The sequence below is a fragment of the Lissotriton vulgaris genome, chromosome 4_1, assembly GCF_964263255.1.
Source record: "Lissotriton vulgaris chromosome 4_1, aLisVul1.2, whole genome shotgun sequence".
Lineage (NCBI taxonomy): Eukaryota > Metazoa > Chordata > Amphibia > Caudata > Salamandridae > Lissotriton > Lissotriton vulgaris.
This window is the reverse complement of record NC_141691.1, coordinates 1,385,190,277-1,385,205,020: the sequence shown is the minus strand read 5'-3', so window position 1 is coordinate 1,385,205,020 and position 14,744 is coordinate 1,385,190,277.

The following is a 14,744-nucleotide window of genomic DNA, read 5'->3' as shown; positions in this document are numbered from 1 at the left end:
GAGCAGCCCCTGAAAATTTGGGGGGGTTTCGTCAAGGGGGGGCCGAGTAAAAAGGGGGGGTCCCAAAACGCGTTTTTAACATTGAGTTTTCCATAGGGCGTTTGGCTGAATGGATTTGCACGAAACTTGGCAAAATTGTAGGTACTGTTAGCCCGATGTGCCTTTGCTGGGTCTCAATATATGTGCTCCAGTGGATTTTGAGAAATTAACGTTTTAAAAAACAGATATATCTGTGACAGCGTCCCGGGTAGCGCTCCGGTTCGCAAACTTTTCGCGTAACGGAGCTTTGCGAAGCGAAGCTGATTGGCTCTCCGGTGTCTGTCAACATTCTAAACAGTCCCGAGCGGCCACCATCTTGTCTCTCGGTAGGATCGAGAGACAAGAAGAGGAGAAAAACGAAGGGGGAATTTAATGAAAGGGGGCAAGGTAGACCCTTCTTGACCCCCTAGGAATGATGTTGGGGTTATTAAAGGGTCCCGTGGGGCAAATAAAAAAAAATTGATTTTTAGCGGTAGAAGCGCTTTCCGGTTCGCGAACCGGGTAGCGAATCGGGACGCGAAACGGGAATTCGCCATTTTGTGTTTCGTTTTAATTAAATTACAAGATGGAGGAAAAACAATGTGAGAAATGGGTATAAGGGGGTATGGGAGACGTATCCTGACCCCCCATGTTTTCTGAGGGTGGCTGAGGATGCTCATATATGTTGATACATGTCTTCCAGCGGCTGCGCGTGAGCGGATTTTTATTTTTTTGCTGCGTGACGTCTGTTAACGTTCGATTCGAAGGAAATCAGGAAGTGTTGTCCGCCATTTTGTCACTGCGAGTAAATATATTGTTAAAAATAATTGTTATAAATTAATCCGTATTGATAAACATTGTTTGCACCATTTTGCCTTTTTTCCAATGCCACACTTTTGTTGTGCACGGCAGCCATTTTAGATGTCTTGACCCGACCCACTCTCTGCACGCCGCCGATCCTCAGCATGGCTCCCCACCCTCGCAAGCATCTCCTCCACGCACTGGTCACCCCTGCTCTCTCTCTCATGCATGGGCCATAAACCTCTCCCCATCTGCACTGCTCTTCCCTGAGAATCACACCCTGTGCCCGCCCGACACCTCCCTTTCACCCTATTCACTACCGTACCCTCTGACACTCCTCTTCCTCTGTGTCTGATTGTCCAGGCCGGTCCCAGGCTATCACTTAGCCCTGTGGATGTAGTTTATGGCTCCAACTGTAAAGAATCACCCCTCTTCAAAGGAGTTACAGTAGATCAAGGCCCCCACCCCATGAGATCTGTCACACCACACGCGTTCCTACTATCTGATAATGATCCTGTATTGTGATTGGGGAGGGGATTCTCACTGTGAGGGTGTGTGGGACCGAGCCTGAAGCGGAAGATTCCAGGGATGCCTTTTTGTACATCAAAGTCTTCACAATTATGTGTCACATTAAAAATATATAGCACTCCAACAAAGTAGTAGGATTATAACACTTTAATAACTTATAAATATATACAACGCTCCAACAAAGTAAACACGTTAAAAAAATACATTTTAAACAAAGCAACAATGGGCTGCTGTGAGGTGGCGTCAGTAGCGGTCCTTTGTGCGAATAGGCCGAAGGCAGCACAACGCGCTGAGATCCGGACGGCACCCAGGTGATGTCCAGTAAGTTGCTGCACTGGTCTTGGCATCCTACAATGCTGCGCCGAAAAACGGCGTGGGGCGCCCCGGGGGGGGGGGGAGGCGGCGCGAATGGGCCTCCCCAGGTGGAGGCTCCTCTGCTGCAGTGGGGCGCCCCTTTAGCCTTTTAGTCGCCATTCAGCTGTTTACCGCCCGCTTTTGCTGCACTGTGCCTCATCCACCATTCAGCTGTTTACCGCCCGCTATTGCGGCTACAGCGTCTCGCCCACCATCCAGTTGAGTTGCCCCCGCTCTTGCGGCTACAGCGTCTCGCCCACCATCCAGTTGAATTCCGCCCACTCTTGCGGTGCAGCGATAGGCGGCTGCCACAGGACTCTTAAAATGGCGTCCGGCTCTTCGGATTTGGGCCTGGTCCACTAAAATGGCCCTGGGACACATTTGAACTCGGACATTTGCCTGCTAGGGCTTGGGCCCCATTCTCGAAAGCGTCCCCTCAGCCTTGAAGATTCTACAAAAGTCATCGGGCCCCGACTCCCGCAGGCTTCCGGTGGGGAGCGGCTGCCATGATTGCTTGCGGAATGGCCACGACGGAGCTACGAGATGGTGGTGCTCTCATGCTGACGCCAGCTTCAGTCTGAAACATCCAGAAACACTGTAGACTATCAATTCGATGACTTCCGGTGGAGCCCCAACGTGACCCGGTAGGGAAGAACTTGCCCTCTCCTCTTTTGACTGATGGTTCTTGTTGCCTGTCCCCTCTGTTGTCATCTAACGGAACCTTTTTGGATTGGGGAGTGGGAAAAAAAAAGGTGGGGCTTTCATCGGTTGGGAAAAATGTTTCAATCCAATGAAAAGTGTTATTTTTAGGTCATATGATCAAGCATTTCATCATTAGGAAACCAAAAGTAAAATGAACCAATGAAAAGTTTTATAAACAAGTCACATGACCTGTTATGCGGCTTTGGGCTATAAAAAGCCTACAAAATCCGTTGGCCTGTGAGGCGGCGTCAGTAGCGGACCGATGTGCGAATAGGCCGAAGGCAGCACAACGCGCCAAGATCCGGATGGCACTGAGGTGGTGTCCAGCAAGTTGCCGCACTGGTGTGGCCATCCTACAATGCTGCGCTGAAAGACGTCGTGGGGTGCCGGGGGGGGGGGGAGGGAGGTGGAGTGAACTGGCCTCTCCCGCCTCCCCAGGTGGAGGCACCTCATCTGCAGTGCGGCGCCCCTTACCATTTCACTCGCCGTCCAGTAGAGTTGCGCCCGCACTTGCTGCTACAGTAGGCCGAATCCGTTGGCCTGTGAGGCGGCGTCAGTAGCGGACCGATGTGCGAATAGGCCGAAGGCAGCACAACGCGCCGAGATCCGGATGGCACCGAGGTGGTGTCCAGCAAGTTTCACTGGTGTGGCCATCCTACAATGCTGCGCCGAAAGACGGCGTGGGGTGCCTGGGGGGGGAGGCGGCGCAAACGGGCCTCTCCCGCCTCCCCAGGTGGAGGCACCTCATCTGCAGTGGGGCGCCTCTTAGCGTTTCCCTCGCCGTCCAGCTGAGTTCCGCCCGCTCTTGCGGCACAGTGCCTCACCCGCCATCCAGCTGAGTTGCGTTCGCTCTTGCGGTACAGCGTCTTGCCCGCCATCCAGCTGAGTTCCGCCCGCTCTTGCGGTACAGTGACTCCCCCGCCATCCAGCTGAATTGCGCCCACTCTTGCGGTGCAGCGATAGCCGGCTGCAACAGGACTCTCAAAATGGTGGCCGGCTCTTTGGATTTGGGCCTGGTCCACTAAAATGGCCCTGGGACACCTTGGAACTCGGACGCTTGCCTGCTAGGGCATGGGCCCCATTCACGAAAGCGTCCCCTCTTTTGACTGATTTTTCTTGTTACCTATCTCTTCTGTTGTCATTTAACGGAACCTTTTTGGACTGCCAAAAGTGGTTCTGGTCCGACCGCTGGTTGGTGGAGACATTTTGACTATATCCTGGACCTGCCCGGCCTTGCCCAAAATGGCGCCGGTATAAATGGGACTCGTAACTCCTTGTTGTGTACTGGTTGCCCAACCTTGATATCACGAGATACGTATGCAGTTTTGAAGCACATGACGGGCGGGGACGAGTACTGATTGAACATTTGGACATCCCTATTGATATTAAGTTCTGATGTGTTATTGATTACTGTACTATTGAAAGTTCGAATTAACGTCACCCATGGTACTTGCCCGCAAATGTATATCTAGATAATTTTATTGTAACTGGCCCTGTCGTACTTTAATTATAAAATGTACGTCCGTCGATTCCGCAACTGTTAGACACCTTAGTTCTTGCAACCTAATGGGTCGCCCGTTACGTTCTTCTACAGTGTAAATGTCCTTTCATCATATACGATTCAAGTTTGCTCCATGGCTGGCCCACGTGGTTATAGGCCCGTATTTGTATACTGACATTTTCACAATAAAGGTTTTTAAAACAAAACATGGTAGTAGTACCTAGATTGGTAAAGTTTTGAATAATAGCCACTGTTTTCGAATCAGTAAAAGGCAAGTGAAATAAAGCAGCCCGATTACATGACGGTTAAAAGGTATAATACGCAGGAACGCAGTAAAGATAAATGGTCAAGGGCTGTTGTGTTTTCCACTCCTGCAACATAAAGTGATCGATAAGAATCCGATATTCATGCCTATCAGCGACTAAGACAGCAGGCCGAGCCTCTTTTGTTCAACGGCTCCCTCATGGGACGAAGAAACGCCCTTTTTCTCGAAATAGGAATATTTTACTTGCAGGACAGTTGTAAATTTCCCGGGAAAATACATTAGCCTGGAACATTGTTAGTGATAAACTGTAAATGCATCTGGGTCTTTTGCTTTACAAGTAAGAGTGAGAAAAAAAAAGGTGGGGCTTTCATCATTTGGGAAAAAAAAATGTTCGCAAGCAATGAAAAGTGTTATTTTTAGGTCATATGGCCAAGCCTTTCATCATTAGAATAACAAAAGTAAAATGAACCAATGAAAAGTTTTATTAACAAGTCACATGACCTGTTATGCTTATGTTACGCGCTGCGCGCCGCGCTCTGGATCGTTTCCGGGAAGCTGCGCCTCGCGCACCGGAGCACTTCCGGGTGCGCTAACGCGGCGCGTCATATGACGCATTACGCGACAACGCAGGTCCAGAATATAGTCAAAATGTCTCCACCAACCAGCGGTCGGAACACAACCCCTTTCAGCAGTCCAAAAAGTTCTGTTAAATGACAACAGAAGGGACAGGCAACAAGAACCATCAGTCAAAGAGGGGAGGGCAAGTTCTTCTCTACCGGGTCACGTTGGGGCTCCACCGGAACTGATCGAATTGGTAGTCTACAGTGTTTCTGGATGTTTCAGACTGAAGCTGGCGTCAGCATGAGAGCACCACCATCTCGTGGCTACGTCGTGGCCATTCTGCGAGCAATCATGGCAGTCGCTCCCCACCGGAAGTCTATGAGAGTCGGGGGTCCCGGTGACTGTTGTAGAATCTTCAAGGCTGAGGGGACTCTTTTGGGAATGGGGCCCATGCCCTAGCAGTCAAGCGTCCGAGTTCCACGGTTGCCCAGAGCCATCTTTGCAGGCCAGGCCCAAGTCTGTGGAGCCGACCGCCATTTCGTGAGCTCCGTAGCAGCCGCCTGTCACTGTACCGCAAGATTGGGTGCAATTCCGTTGGATGGCGGGTGAGACGTTGTAATAGCAAGAGCAGGCGCAATTCAGCTGGCCGAGCGAGGCCCTGTGTCGCAAGAGCGGGCGCAAGTCAGCTGGTCGAGTGAAGCGCTGGGGTGTACCTGAGAAACCTCCACCTGGGGAGGTGGGGGAGGCTCGTTCGCGCCGCCTCTCCCTTCTACTGCACCCCACGCCGTCTCCTGGCGCAGGTGTATGTGATGGTCGGACCAGGGCACCGCAGGACGTGTCTTCAGGTCAAACGGATTGTGGGACAAGGTGTGGAGCAGGCGCAATTATCTCGGGGGCCTCCGTCAAGCGGTTCAGGGAGGCACCGCATCACATTGTTTTCCAATGCAGTCAGGTCCACAAACAGCCCCCATTTACTTTGAGAATAGTGAAGCTGCAGCAGGTGCAAATAAGCTTCAGACAGTGTTGCAAGCGCTGCTCGGAACCCTCAACTATGGCACCCAACATCCAGGACTTATGCCATTTGTGCAAGGCAGTGACATCGAAGCATCTCAGGGACTAAGCAACCTACCATATCCAGAGTCCTTCCCACAACCTCTGCCTTCCTTCTTACCTAGTTATTGTTCTTTCACTCCCACTCCAGGCTTTTAGTCTGTGGATGGAAAACCATGAACCTACACTCACCTATGAAAATCTTACTATTGATGGTTGATTTTGAGCCCAAAATACAAAGGCTTATTTGGATCGATGTTGCAGCAGGCTGCCATGTAAATAGATATTTAATAAAACGTTTTACCCTGTTACTTGTTGATTTTGAGCCCCAAATACAAAGGCTTGTTTGGATCGATGTTGCAGCAGGCTGCCATGTAAATAGTTATTTAATAAAACGTTTTACCCTGTTACTTTGCTGGTGTGTTGTATATATTTATAATATTTGCATAGGGTTTGTCGTTATTTTGGGTGGGGTGGGCTGCGGAGCCGAGCTGTCTTGCAGCCATTATGGTGTCGAGCTCAGTTCCTCTCACTAGTTTCGTATTTGTCATGAGGAGTTGTTCATAATGTTTCTATTTTAGCGAGGTCAAAAAGAGATCCCATTAGTGGCCTACTGATTTTGCTTGATTCCTTTTGTTTTTTTAACGATTTTTCACTATCTGTAAAGACTAAACAGAGTATTGCGACTCTGTGCTTGTTTGTAAATAGAGAATGAACCAAAGAGAACCAATTCCAAAACAATAAATGCTAGGATAACAATCAATCAAATGGAGAGGAAAGCAGGCACGACGGATTACAACGGGGGCAAAGGCCTGTGTTACCTGCCCTTCACTATCTGCAAAGAGAGAATACTCCTAAAAGAAAAGAGGAGGGGGGGGCAGCGTTCAAAGCACATCAGCGTGCATAAACACAAATGTTTTTACCTACCACGTACTTGACATTTTAAAGCTTTTGATATTTGCTATTAAAAAACCATTGAAATTCACTGAAAAAACCATAGGTTATAGACCATATATAGTTAGGAATTAGCATTTACAAAACCTTGAAAATTCACTGAAAAAACCATAGGTTATAGACCATATATAGTTAGGGATTAGCATTTACAAAACCTTATTTTACTCGCACAAAACCATTGAAATTCGCATATATAGTTAGTTGCATGAACTATATATCGCGCACCCGCAATCCACTGCTGATGATGTCACATATTACATCATTCATGACATGGTCAGTGACATCACTAATTACATCACTGATGACATCTCAAATGACATCACTGATGACATCACTGATGACAACATCCAGTGACTGTATGTTTCTGTAAAGTTAAAATATGTCTTACATATTGAAGAATGAGTGGATGTATAAGTGTCTGGATGAAGGATTTAGTAGGTGCATGACTGACTGTATTAGTGAGTGATTAAATGTGTCTCACTGAGTGCGTGGGTTAGTGACTAAACTGTCTTAATTTGTGCATCATTATGTCTGTTGTTCTGTAAACTGCTGCATGTGTTGATCAGTAGCTATATGAGTAACTATATGGGTTATTGATTGGTTGCCCAAGTATTTGTATGGGAGACTGAGTGTTTGTGTGGGTGGCTGGGAGGTGTATGACTCTGTGCATAGATGTGTGAGCGGTTGATTCACTAGATGTATGGGTTCAAAAGTGCATGTGGAAACAGCTGTATGGGCGGTTGACTGTGTGCATGAGTGTATTGGTGAGTGAATGGATATCTCAGTGCTACATGTCAAAGTAAGTACATATGTAAAACACAGTACATGTGAGAGTTGACATATATAAATAACTGTGCATAAGAGCCAGTGAATGTGTGAGTGGCTGTATGGATCATTGTGAACTTGTATCAGGGATTGTATAAGAGAGTAAATATGTGTTAGTATATGTTTGAATAAGTAAGGTGTGTATAACTGTATAGTTGAGGAAATGGAGGTGTGATTGATTCTTTGCATGACTGACGCGTTGTGTGAGTAACTCCATGGATGAGTGACAGTCTGTGAGTGTCTGTTTACACTGATTGTATCTAAGGTTATATTAGAGTCTGAAGAGGTTCATCGTATTATTACATGAATGATATCATCAGTGATGTGATCAGTAATGTCAAATGAGATGTCATCAGTGATGTCATCAGTGATGTCATTTGAGATGTCATCAGTGATGTCATCAGTGATGTCATTTGAGATGTCATCAGTGATGTCATCAATGATGTCACTGACCATGTCATGAATGATGTAATATGTGACATCATCAGCAGTGGATTGCGGGTGCGCGATATATAGTTAGTGCAACTAACTATATATGCGAATTTCAATGGTTTTGTGCGAGTAAATTAAGGTTTTGTAAATGCTAATCCCTAACTATATATGGTCTATAACATATGGTTTTTTCAGTGAATTTTCAAGGTTTTGTAAATGCTAATTCCTAACTATATATGGTCTATAACCTATGGTTTTTTCAGTGAATATATATATTATTCTGTTTCCTTGGTTTTGAATCGTGTATGAACAGTGATTTATACAAGGGTGGTTGCAACTTGTTGCCTTATTTAACTTTACACAAATGAAGATATTCAAACAACTTTGATCCATTGCTTTAGGTGCATTTATGCAGCCAATTGAACTATTGCAAGAGACCACAATATAAACAACATCATTGTGTTCATATGTCGAAACATCAGGTTTTATGAATTGGAAAACCTAGATGATTTTAAAGCATTCATAAGTATTTATATTTATTTATATGCTATATTTGCACAGATTAGGTGGCGTAATTTGCACATATGCATTTGCACTTTTTCTACGCGCATTGCACTTTTCAGTGACACATGGACAGTGGTTACACTATATTGTCTTTTTGCAATCATATATACAAGCGCATTTATGCGGGTATCATGCGCCACCACAAATGGGCGTTATCAATATTTGTTTGATATTGAATTCTAAAATAACGACAAAAATTTTACAATTTTATAAAAATGTTAATGTCAGTGTAAACTTTGGCAACAAAATGTAAATAATGCATCAATACCTCCTTTTATTCACCTGTATATATACATGTATCAAATGATGGTTTGGAAAACAGACTAGCTATGTCTAATATATGTAGTATGTTCTCAGTTTTAATGCTTCTAATCACATGGTGTTGCAAAAAGAAAAAAATGGTAATTGTAATTTGTGCAATGGACCCTTTAAAAGGGATGTTCTTTTACTTGCCTGACGATCTGTGACCAAGGGCGGACGCCCGAAACGCGTCAGATTTGATGAACTTGCCTTTCCATTAAATATTGCCAAATGAAGATTGGGACTCGCGTGGTTTTTCTGCTCAGCTGCCTTGCCGGTGGTTTGCGATGAAAAATTGCTTTTGTTTAATATATATATATATATATATATATATATATATATATATATATATATATATATATATATTACCTACTGGCGGTCGCCAGTAGGTATATATAGTTAGGATTTTTTTGAATAGGGATTTCTGAAAATTCTATGTTGAATAACTTTGGCGTTGATGGACGGAATTGGCTGAAATTTTCAGGAAAATTGCACATTTTGTTTCTGAGCGTCCCCTGAAAGTTTGGGGGGGGGGGAGTTTCGTCAAGCGGGGGCCGAGAAAAAAGGGGGGTCCCAAAACGTGTTTTTAACATTGAGTTTTCCATAGGGCGGTTGGACTCACTTTTAGCTCGAACGGCTGAATGGATTTCCACAAAACTTGGCAAAATTGTAGGGACTGGTAGCCCGATGTGCCTTTGCTATGTCTCAAGATATATGCTCAAGTGGTTTTTACGAAAATTAACTTTGAAAAATATATATTGGGCTACATTGGGCTATATATATGTTAGAGCCCAAATGTAGCCCAATGTAGCCCAATGTAGCCCAATGTAGCCCAAAGATGGCCACCAGAGACAAAAAAAAACAAATGTAGCCCAAATATCAGCCAGATGTAGCCCAACTATAGCCCAGTGACAGAATGTCCCAGAGTGTTCTAAAGAACAACTAGAGCGCTAACAGTCTTACTTATGACAAAAGTATGGCACACCTGAATTCATCTTGATTGGAATAAAGTGTTAACACTTAAAACATTTAATTTGCAAAGGAACCAAATGAGGGGTTTCATTTTGCCATAGAAATGTTATATATATATATATATATTTAACACTCCTCCGCCGCTTGGACGAAAGTAATGGGCGCACTCCCTCTGAGTTCCACAAATTGATTTATTTAGATCTCTTCAGCAATGAAAACAACACGATCTACGCATTTCAGTGCTCCTAGCACCTTGCTCACGATCACTTTCTCAAGTTTTTTGTTACACATTTAAAGCAATCTCAGTGTTAGATGTTACATCACATCCTGTTTTTAGTCGCTAGGCATTGTGGTATTTGTGGTTTTTTAACAAATAATTTTTTTTAAAAGTCTCTAAGTGAAATTAAACCATTTGACAAGAGAAATCAAAAGAAATCAATCAACATTGTAGGGACTGGTAGCCCGATGTGCCTTTGCTATGTCTCAAGATATATGCTCAAGTGGTTTTTACGAAAATTAACTTTGAAAAATATATATTGGGCTACATTGGGCTATATATATGTTAGAGCCCAAATGTAGCCCAATGTAGCCCAATGTAGCCCAAAGATGGCCACCAGAGACAAAAAAAAACAAATGTAGCCCAAATATCAGCCAGATGTAGCCCAACTATAGCCCAGTGACAGAATGTCCCAGAGTGTTCTAAAGAACAACTAGAGCGCTAACAGTCTTACTTATGACAAAAGTATGGCACACCTGAATTCATCTTGATTGGAATAAAGTGTTAACACTTAAAACATTTAATTTGCAAAGGAACCAAATGAGGGGTTTCATTTTGCCATAGAAATGTTATATATATATATATATTTAACACTCCTCCGCCGCTTGGACGAAAGTAATGGGCGCACTCCCTCTGAGTTCCACAAATTGATTTATTTAGATCTCTTCAGCAATGAAAACAACACGATCTACGCATTTCAGTGCTCCTAGCACCTTGCTCACGATCACTTTCTCAAGTTTTTTGTTACACATTTAAAGCAATCTCAGTGTTAGATGTTACATCACATCCTGTTTTTAGTCGCTAGGCATTGTGGTATTTGTGGTTTTTTAACAAATAATTTTTTTAAAAAGTCTCTAAGTGAAATTAAACCATTTGACAAGAGAAATCAAAAGAAATCAATCAACATTTTGCTTTTGTGCTTTTGATAATATTGGCTAACATTGTGATTTATCGCCAACTCTAGTCCGTTTACATCCCTCTAGTGGGATTAGTTGACTGTTTTTTAATAAGGATCCCTTATTTTTAGTCTTAACTTTCATACACACATAATAATATTAGCTGACATTATAATTTTACACCATTATTTTTGTCAACACTTTTTCCTTTTCCATCCCTCTAGTGGGATTCGTCAACTATTTGTTCATGAGGATCCCTTATTATTTGGTCATCAAGTCTTGTTTTGAAATGGTTTTCAACCTCATCAGTTCACTTGTTGTGTTTCTTATTTGTCCATATTAGAGATGAATATATAACTCTTCTGATTGGTTCAGGCCGTGCGGGCTTAAAGTTCTAAAATTTAGGATGTGGCGTGACTCCTTTTGTCTCAGAATTTTTTCGCGATCTCCTCCACGTATGTTCTTTGGGACAGTTTCTATTCCAAAGAATTTCAGTTTTAACCAATCTCCGTTGTGCTTTAGCTCCATATGTTTTGCCACTGCGTTGGCTCTGTCCTTATGTACTGTGGCTCTCACATGTTCCATTATTCGTTTTTTTAGTTCTCCTTTGGTGCTACCCATGTACATAAGGGGGCATGGACATTCTATTCCGTAGACTGTGAATTCAGTTTTACATGAGATTAATTGTCGTATCTGCCATTTTTTGTTGTTACGCAATGATATTTCCTTAGTTTGTTTGGCAATTTGGCACATTTTGCAACCATAACATTTCACGAAGCCAGTGGTTTTAAGCCAGTCTTTCTTTTTGTTAGGTTTACAATGACTATGAATCAACTGATCCTTCAAGTTGGGTGCTCTCCTGTATGTTACCACTGGATGTTGCCCCACTAGCTTCCCTAAAGTGTCATCCAAATGTAGAATCTTCCAATTTTTTCTCATGATTTGAACAAGTTTTTTACTGTTTTCAGAGTAATCAGTGATAAGTCTGATGGGTTCTTGATCACTTTTTTCTTTTTTCGATCGTTTTAGGCATTCCTGTCTCGGTTTTTCATTGGCTCTTTTCCAACATTTCTCAATGTTCCCCTGATTATATTTGCGATTTTTGAATCTTCGTTTTGTTGTGGCACTGTGTTTTTGCCATTCAGAATCTTCGCTGCATATTCTTCGGATGCGAAGAAACTCCCCATATGGGATGCTTGAGATCAGGGAGGCCTGGTGGAAGCTTGTCGCTTCTAATGTTGAGTTGGTAGCCGTTTCTTTTCTGTGCAACGTCGTGTGGATCTGATTGTTTTTGATATAGATGTGGGTATCCAAGAATGTTACTTCTTTGTTGTTGATTTCGTATGTGAAGGTTAGCCCTGTCATACTGCTATTGATGATCTTGTAGTAATCCTGGAATTCTTCTTTGGTTCCATCCCAGATGATCAAAAGGTCATCTATAAACCTTATCCAGCACATAATTTTGCAAGTGAACTGATCATGTTCGGGTGCCCAGGCTATTTCCTTTTCCCAGTATCCCATTGTGAGACACGCATAATTCGGGCTAAATGAAAAACCAATTGCGGTTCCGCTGGATTGTCTGTATAACTCCTCACCAAACAGAAAGATGTTTTGCGATAGACATAGTTCAATCATGTCTAACAACATTTGGTTGTGATTTTTATATTTGATGTCTCTGTGTTGCAAAAAATAATTGCATGCCTTTATTCCGATGTCATTTTGTATATTCGTATATAAAGATACGACATCCATGGAAATCAGTTGGTAATTTTCTTGCCATGGTGTGTTTTCCAGTCTTCTCAAGAGATCATTGGTATCTTGAATGTTTGAATAAGTAAGGTGTGTATAACTGTATAGTTGAGGAAATGGAGGTGTGATTGATTCTTTGCATGACTGACTAGGTGTGTGAGTAACTCCATGGATGAGTGACAGTCTGTGAGTGTCTGTTTACACTGAGTGTATCTAAGGTTATATTAGAGTCTGAAGAGGTTCATCGTATTATCACATGAATGATGTCATCAGTGATGTGATCAGTAATGTCAAATGAGATGTCATCAGTGATGTCATCAGTGATGTCATTTGAGATGTCATCAGTGATGTCACTGACCATGTCATGAATGATGTAATATGTGACATGATCAGCAGTGGATTGCGGGTGCGCGATATATAGTTATTGCAACTAACTATATATGCAAATTTCAATGGTTTTGTGTGAGTAAAATAAGGTTTTGTAAATGCTAATTCCTAACTATATATGGTCTATAGCCTATGGTTTTTTCAGTGAATATATATATATATATATATATATATATATATATATATATATATATATATATACAGATATACATGTATAGATGTAAATTTTTAAATAATTTTAAAATTAAAAAATAAATATAAAATCATAGTTTATTAATTTTTTTAAGTAAATTTGAATATATATTCATTATTATGTATGTGTGTTTAACTTTCTTAATTCAGTCTATTTGTTAAAATCTACTTTTTTATAATTTTATTATTTAATATATTTAATATTTATTATTTAATTTTATATATATACATATATATAGACATGTATATATATGTATATAGATATATATACATATATATATATATGTGTGTGTGTATATATATATATATATATATATATATATATATATATATATATATATATAAATATTTTGTATACAGCTATATTTTTAACATTGATTCCCCCCCCAATATTTTTGTACTTACCTGTTTAAGTATAGGGAATCGATATGTTTGCATTCAACATTTTTAACATCTATATTTTTTTGTCATGAATCACGCAACTCATGACTATTCAGACTCATTTTACTACACATGCCCTCTAGACACATGTAGTATTCCCCTCATTAAAACCCACCCCTGTCCCGTGCACCCCGCACGCTTCTTAGTCAGTGTGGTTAGGTGTATGATACTTTTATGCTTCAAGCTTTTTAACTTGTATTATGTCCAACCATGCCTTCAACTGTTCTTTTAATATGAGTATTACTTTGGTCTTGTAGCCTGATTTCATAGTGTACCTTTTATTTCAGGGGTTTTGGACAATTGCGCTAGTTTTAAATTGTGACCTTGTGCTTGAAGGTCTAGTCTTTCTCTCCCCGCATCCCTCACACGCACCTTTTTGGTGCGCATCCAAGGAGAAATGAAGTCTCCGTCTTCACGCACGTTCCTGTGCGTAGCAGGGAGCGGCTGGGTGCGGTCCGGTATTTAAACCGCACCCAGCCTTCTGGAAGGCGCTTTGCCTTCGGTTTTCTTCCGGCGAAGGTCGCGTCTAGTGGCAGCTCTGCTGAGAACTCACCTGATGGCATTCCGGCTTCGTCAGGACTTCACTGCTGCTCATCTTCAAGGTGGTTCTTCCCTGCACTCCGGAATAAGAATCCTGAAGGACAAAAGTGGGAAAGCTAAGTACTTTTGAATATTTAAAGGCGCCCTTCGCAAGAAAGGTCGACTATAATTTTTGGGAACTCTAAAAGACTTGCAGAAAGGATGCAAGGAAGAGACTTTGGACATTCTTGATTAATGTTGAATATTGTAATTCAGATCTTTTGGTTAACGTGAAAAGTGTTTGTGTGCTGTGAATAATCTTGATTTCTAGACTAAGAGTGAATATAGCTTTTGATCCCAAATGAAAGATATGTGAAGAAAGACGTCTAGGTTATTGTATTGTTAGGTCTGTGTTATCTTTTATCAGTCACAAGAAAAGACAAGAACCCCCAGGAC